General features: G+C 35.8%; 1 long non-coding RNA gene across 1 annotated transcript; it reads left to right on the top strand.

Moving 5' to 3' along the window:
- The first annotated feature begins 289 nt into the window (after positions 1–289).
- On the top strand, positions 290–5461 carry LOC122001049. The gene is made up of 2 exons (XR_006117270.1): positions 290–967; positions 5235–5461. It is a non-coding gene; the product is annotated as an uncharacterized LOC122001049 (long non-coding RNA).
- The last annotated feature ends 1383 nt before the right edge of the window (positions 5462–6844 follow it).

Genomic DNA, 6844 nt, shown 5'->3' on the forward strand with positions numbered 1-6844 from the left:
GAAAATTTGATGACCAAATTTTTATTAGTGGGAGAGAATGTAAAATACCGAACAAAATAGAAATAAAATAATAAGGTTATTTGACGAAATAATTTTATTAGAATTTTTAGAAATTTTTATAAATTTTTTAGGATTTAATCGGAGCTCGTATGATGAGTTAGCGGGGATGCATTTATAGGCTTGGGAAAAGCCTGTTTAGAATACCCAAAAGTGAGAGTTGATTGAGGAATTAACCTTAGGTTTAATTAAAGATACCTAAGTTTAATTTCCTAAAAAGAATTATTTTATCTCTTTTAATCCCCTCACCCCCGAGCCCTACCCTCTCCTCCCGATTCTTTCCCTCTTCGCGACACCGCCTTAACTTTGCCGATCCTCTTCCTCTGTCATCTCCGTCATCGCCGAGTACAACCGTCGCCGAGTGTAGTCGTCGCCGAGTGCAACCGTCACCGGAAGGAAGGAGCAACGCCTTCCCCGCGCCTCCTTTGTGCCCTAGCTTCCGACCCATCGTCGATCACCAACAAGATCGCCCCGACCGGCTGGCCACCTCGCTGGTGTGGATTTCCCCAATCGCGCCGAATTCTCTCATCTCCTCTGTGATCTTGCCTCTCCCGATCTGGTCGCTGCCACCTCGACGCCTCCTTCTTATTCTTGGTCGCAGACATCAAGCATCTGTTAGAAGCCGAGCACCCGAATTCACCACTCTGACCGAGTCCTAGCCACCGATCCATCGTCGTCCGATCGTGTTGGATCCTTGCTTGAGGTCACCTCTCGATCTCTCCTCCCTTCTCTCAGTCCTAATTGTGTCGATCACAGGTTGCTAGGCATTGATGCCGACGACCATAGAGGATCAGATATCACTGCTTCGTTGTCTTCCTCCTCACCTGCATCGTCGCTACCCTGATGCCATCGCTCGATCTAGATTTAATTGCTGTCGACCACTGTGAGCAGCCACCGGAAGAGTTGTGTGGTAATAAATTCTACCTTATCTAAGTGGTTGTTTAACTTGGTTAATTTTGTATAGCGATATAAGTCCATTTGCATGATAGATGAGTTTTGTTCAAGGGTGTCTTGGAGGGTTAATTCATTAGAGCATATGAATTGTGAAGAAAGGTTTTAGATATGATGAGATTGAGATTTGGTGGTTAGAAATGGATCATGAGGATGATTATGCATGTTTGATTCATGATGTGTAGTGGATAATAACAGGATGTTGGAGTTTGTGATCGATTATGGATTAGTTATTTGATTGTTAGGTTGATTTAGATAATAGCATGATCATTATCAATTGTGAAGTGATGTGTATTATTGAAGGATTAAACTTAATCTAATGAAGGTGATGGAGTAATTAGAGTTAAATTGACTAACTCTAGTTTATGTGGTGAATTGTATTAGTAAGACCTAGACATTAATTGGGGGTTGATCAATGATCGTATTCGATTGGAGTTACCTTAAATAGGTTTGAGAGATTATATTTAGCTGTTTAATTCATATGTGAATAGCTAAACTGCATAATATGTGATTTGCAAGACGTTGTTTCGAAACGAGCACTTCGACATGGGGATTGTTTAACACGATCTTCTTTTGAGGTGGGTACTTCTGACTTATCTCTTTGATATAGTCATTTTAGATATGTATAATAGTATATAGCTAGTAGCAATGATTATGTTTGCATTTGCTTTGGTATGTCACTATTTAGTTCTTGTAGTATGCCTATATTCTTATCTGTTATACATTCATGCTTATATTCTCTTGTTTGTTGTCATGTTTACTCCTGTTCATAGAAATAGTGGCATACATTTCCCTACTGTGTAGTAGTTGTTAGAGTGTATACTAAAAGCCTAACTTTTTGTAAACATTTATTTTGAAATAAAGAATCACATTGGTCAAATGTCTACATTTATGCTAAGTGTAGTTGTTCAATTAATTTATATTGTAGATAACATGGTGTGTGGTGTCACACACAGAAGATAATGTTATCAGTTCTTTATAAATTATAAACAGTTACTCACGACTAAGATGGATAGGAACAAACCATTGGAATAGTCGTAGTGTAATTTGGTATTAGTTTATCTTGACTATAAAATTACATTAGTACACTCAGAGTGTATTGAGCTCGACCATTTAAGGTAAGTTCTTTTTATACTGACTAAATAAAAGAACAAGACCTTTTTTATTGTAGAACTGTGTGCTCTTAATCCTGATATAATAATAAGCACATATATCTAGTATTTATTTTTTTGACTTATCAATGGGTGAGATTTAGTTCGATAAATCAAGAGACCCAATAAGTTGGGAAATGATATTATTTATAGTGTGTGTTGTTGATTATAGAAGGAAACTGTGTCCTAGTAATCTAAGTTGATAATGTTCCCAAGAGGAGCTCATAAGGATTGTCATGTAAACTCTGCAGATGGACTTAGTCCGACATGACGATAAGGTTGAGTGGTATTACTCTTGGACTAAAATATTAATTAAAGTGAGTTGTCAGTAATTCATTTAATTAGTGGGCATTCGACATCTTAAACACAGGGAGATTAACACACTCATGATAAGAAGGAGCCCAAAATGTAATTTGGGATTGGTGCGGTAGTTCAATAATAATTCTTTAGTGGGATAAATTATTATTGATGAAATTAAGTTGGGTGTTCGGGGCGAACACGAGAAGCTTAATTTCATCGGGAGACCAAAATCAATTCCTCCTCTCGGTCCCTATCGTAGCCTCTTATTTATAGAGAATTATATCCACCAAATATCCACTTCCTACCCACCCTTAGGTGGCCGACCAAGCAAGCTTGGAGCCCAAGCTTGGGCCGGCCAAGCCAAAGGCTTGAGCCAAGTAGGGTGGTCGGCCATAGCTTGGAGCCTAAGCTTGGTGTGGCCGACCATATAAAATAAAGGGATTTTATTTTTTAAAATTTTTTCTTATATGGAAGTCATGATTTTAAAAGAGAGTTTAAAATTTAAATCTTTACTTTTATAGTTTTCTACAAAAGATTAAGAGAAAGGTTTGATATCTTTCCTTATTTGTAGTTAAAAGGAAGATTTTAATTATTGAGAAAACTTTCCTTTTATGTAACCATCCTCATGATTTTAAAAGAGAGTTTTAAAATTAAATCTTTCCTTTTATAATTTCTACAAAAGATTAAGAGAAAATATTTGATATCTTTCCTTATTTGTAGATTGAAAGGAAAATTTTAATTTTGAGAAAACTTTCCTTTTTGTAATCATCCACATGTTTTAATAGAGAGATTTTAATTTATAAAAGTTTTCTTTTATAACCAACCATAAAGGGAATTTTTAAATAGAAATTTTATTTTTAAAATTTTCGGAAACAAATAAGGAAGTTTTAATTTTGTATTTAAAATTTGCCTTATTTGTAGCACTTGTAGGGGCCGACCATGAGAAGGGTTAAAAGGAATTTTTAATTAGATTTTTCTTATTAACCAATGGCAAGGAAAATAAGGGAATTTTAATAATAATTAAATTTCCTTATTTGCCAAGACCAAGGAATATAAAAGAGAGGGTAGAGATGTCTCACCTCATAACATCTCTTCTATTGTTTCTCTCTTCTCTTCCTTGGTGTGGTCGGCCCTATACTCTTCCTTTTCTCTTCTTCTTTAGTGGCCGGTGCATCTCTCTCTTGGAGTTCTTGTGGTGGCCGGTTCTTGCTAGGAGAAGAATGAGAGAAAGAAGGCTTTGTTCTAGCATCCCTTGGAGCTTGAAGGTTGGTGGGCGAAACTTGCAAGAAGGAAGGTGTCTTGGTGGTTCTCATCTCGGTAGATCGTTGCCCACACAAAGTCCGAGATAAGAAGAGCAATACGATAGAAGATCAAGAGGTTGTTACTTACAAAGAAAGATATAACTAGTAATTATATTCCGCATCATACTAGTTTTCTTTGTATGGATGTTGAAATACCAAACACAAGAGGCATATGATTCTAGGTTTCGTATTTGTGATTCGAGTTTGTGTTTTTTTGTTTTTTTTCAAACTTGTGATTCGATTGTTCTTTTTGGTTAAACCTAGGGTTACTATAAGGAAATTAAATATTGAATTTCGTTGAAAGGCTTTGTCTAGGAAGTGGTGGATGCTCCCATACCTAAGAAGGCCTAGTGCCTCGCCATGTTTAACCTGGAAGTCGATCTCTGAAATTAATATTTAATTGAATTTGTAACATGAGTGAATTTGGATCAATAATGTTAAGCATCATTTGCGATCCAAGTCTAAACCACTAAGAACAGATAAGTTGAATTTGGAATCAATAATGTTAAGTTCCATTTGCGATTCTAAATTTAATTTCTAAAGAACACAATAGGTTGTTAGGAAAGGTTCAGAACTTGTACAAAATTTTTGTACAGGGGAACCGGTACGATATTCCTAGTAGCAACCAATAGTAGTCTAATTATTTGACATGTCTGACTTGTGTACCTAGTTTATTGTTACCTAGACCATTGTATGGATTTATTTTCTTTTTGCTATATTTTATATGGAGGTGTATACTGTCAGTATCTACATGTTTAGTGTCATGTACCATCTTGCATGATTGCATGCTGAGCGATTGTCGGCTCCATTGTTGTTGAGCACATCGCCAGTTACATAACCTGCGCACACACAACCACTCATGGGTTAGTGGTATTTCATGCAGGGTGTGTGTTGCAGTTTGCTCTGTCAGGGCTCCGCTGGTCCGCTCATGGGTAGCGATGACTGCAGCATGTAGCGGGCAGAGATCCCTCCTCTGGACTGACTCAGGGAGATGAGAGCATTGAGCTCCCCCACTCTGTTTGGAGTAGGAGGATAGGTGTAGTCCGACAGTATCCTGTCTACTCGGTCACTCATGAGCAGTGATGGAAGAGTGCACAGTTGTCATATCCCTACCCATTCAGTCTTACTATCGCGTGTGAGATGGCTGACTGGCGTCAGGGGTGACACATGTCATTTTTGCATCATATGCATTGGATTGCATTTATTATTTGTGTTTGTTGCACTTTGTTTGTTGCATTTTGGTGGTTGCATATGATTGACATGCATACAGGTAACATTTTATATTTGGTCCGACGACCCTTATTTCTGAATAGGAGGTTCTGATGAGTACAGTTTTTTCATCTCTTTTCAGTTGCATTTTCCTTATTGTTAAGAAAATTGTACCGCATGATTATTACTGTTAGTTATAACTTATTATGCATGTCTATCTGGTATCCGCTGAGTTGTTGAACTCATTGATATATTTTTATTTTAGATATCAGGTAGAGGTATGTGGAGTCACTTGGAGTATCCTGTCTGTCGATCCTACGTCACATCCGAAGACCTATTTTCGATTTTATTTGTACTTTATTTGGTTTATGTATTTGGTGTACTTAGCAGTGTATATTCTGGTTTTGTTTCTGGATTGTTGTGATGTGGTGTCTTGTATTGTTTTTATTATATTGTGTAAGCTTAGCCGGCTAGTAGCCCTTGTTTTGTTTATTTGTATGTGTTTTCTATCGTATTTTCGCTGTGTATGTTTTTAGTACAGCCCAGTGGGTTGTTTAATATATATCTAACTGGGTGGTTGTAAATATTTTGTTCCAGCCAAGTGGGCTGAGTATATAACTGCGTGGTTGTGTATATATTCCAACCGTGTGTGACTGATGTATATCTGTGGATGTATAATTGATTCAGATTGTCACCAGTACAGAGGAGATGTTGCTGGATTTACCTTTGGCTGGGACTTCTCTGGGGCGTGACAAAAAAAATAAAAAAATTTATGCCTTCGGAAAAATAGAAGTCTAAGGACCTCATTTGTAGTGTCGGTTATTGTCGTGACCCTTATAATGCCCTTTTAACATAATTTATCATGCTTGAATCGAGTTGAAAAAAATCACTGCTCTTAATACAATGTATCGCGGTGATGTTTGGCAGTATGAGTGCAATAAAGATCAACAACACATTGTAGTAGCTACGATTTCATGGCTGCTATAAATATAAATGATAACTTTGAGAGGTTATAATTTTTGACTTGGATTGAACCATGAAACACATAATATATCAAATCAAAAATCTCTGAATAAGTTTCGATTTGATATATTATGTGTCCTATGGTTTAATCCGAGTCAAAAGTTATGGTCTCTCAAAATTTAGGTCAACAACATATTTTTATTAGTCTTTTGAAGACCAACAATACGTTGTTAAAAGTGGTTGATAGACCTAGAGATATATGATTTACTCAAAAAAAAAATCCTAAGTGCTCGACTTAATCTCTTTATTACACTCATGCCATCAAACACCATCGGGGTACACTGTATTGAAAGCAACGATTTTTTTCAACTTTATTCAAGTATGATAAATGATGTCAAAAGAGTATTATAAGAGTCATGACGATCATACTCACTGAATACTCACTCCAAAATATCAAAATATTAATTTTTTAAATAGCAAAGGTCATCAGCCAGTTCCATCCAAAAGTAGTTAATATAACTAGAAAACTTAGAATGATTTTAAACGAATACCTATGCACTTGTCTAATGCTCATGAATATATCCATTCCCTTGAACAACAATGTGATACACTATATTGTGAGTAGTGATTTTTTTCAATTCAATTTAATTCAAGCATGAAAGATGGCATCAAAAGCTCGTTATTAGGGTCATTATTAGGGTCACAACGATCATACTCACTTGTTACGATAATAATATTAACAAGTCGTCCAATAAAATCTCATCAATAATTCATTACTAACATATATTAAGATAATAATATTTTCAAATATAAGTACAAAATCATTTTATAACATATTAAATATCAATTTACAACATACAAACTATAATATTTCAACAACAATAATAATCTCATGAAAAGTAACTATTAAAA

This window comes from Zingiber officinale, chromosome 7A (assembly GCF_018446385.1).
Source record: "Zingiber officinale cultivar Zhangliang chromosome 7A, Zo_v1.1, whole genome shotgun sequence".
Lineage (NCBI taxonomy): Eukaryota > Viridiplantae > Streptophyta > Magnoliopsida > Zingiberales > Zingiberaceae > Zingiber > Zingiber officinale.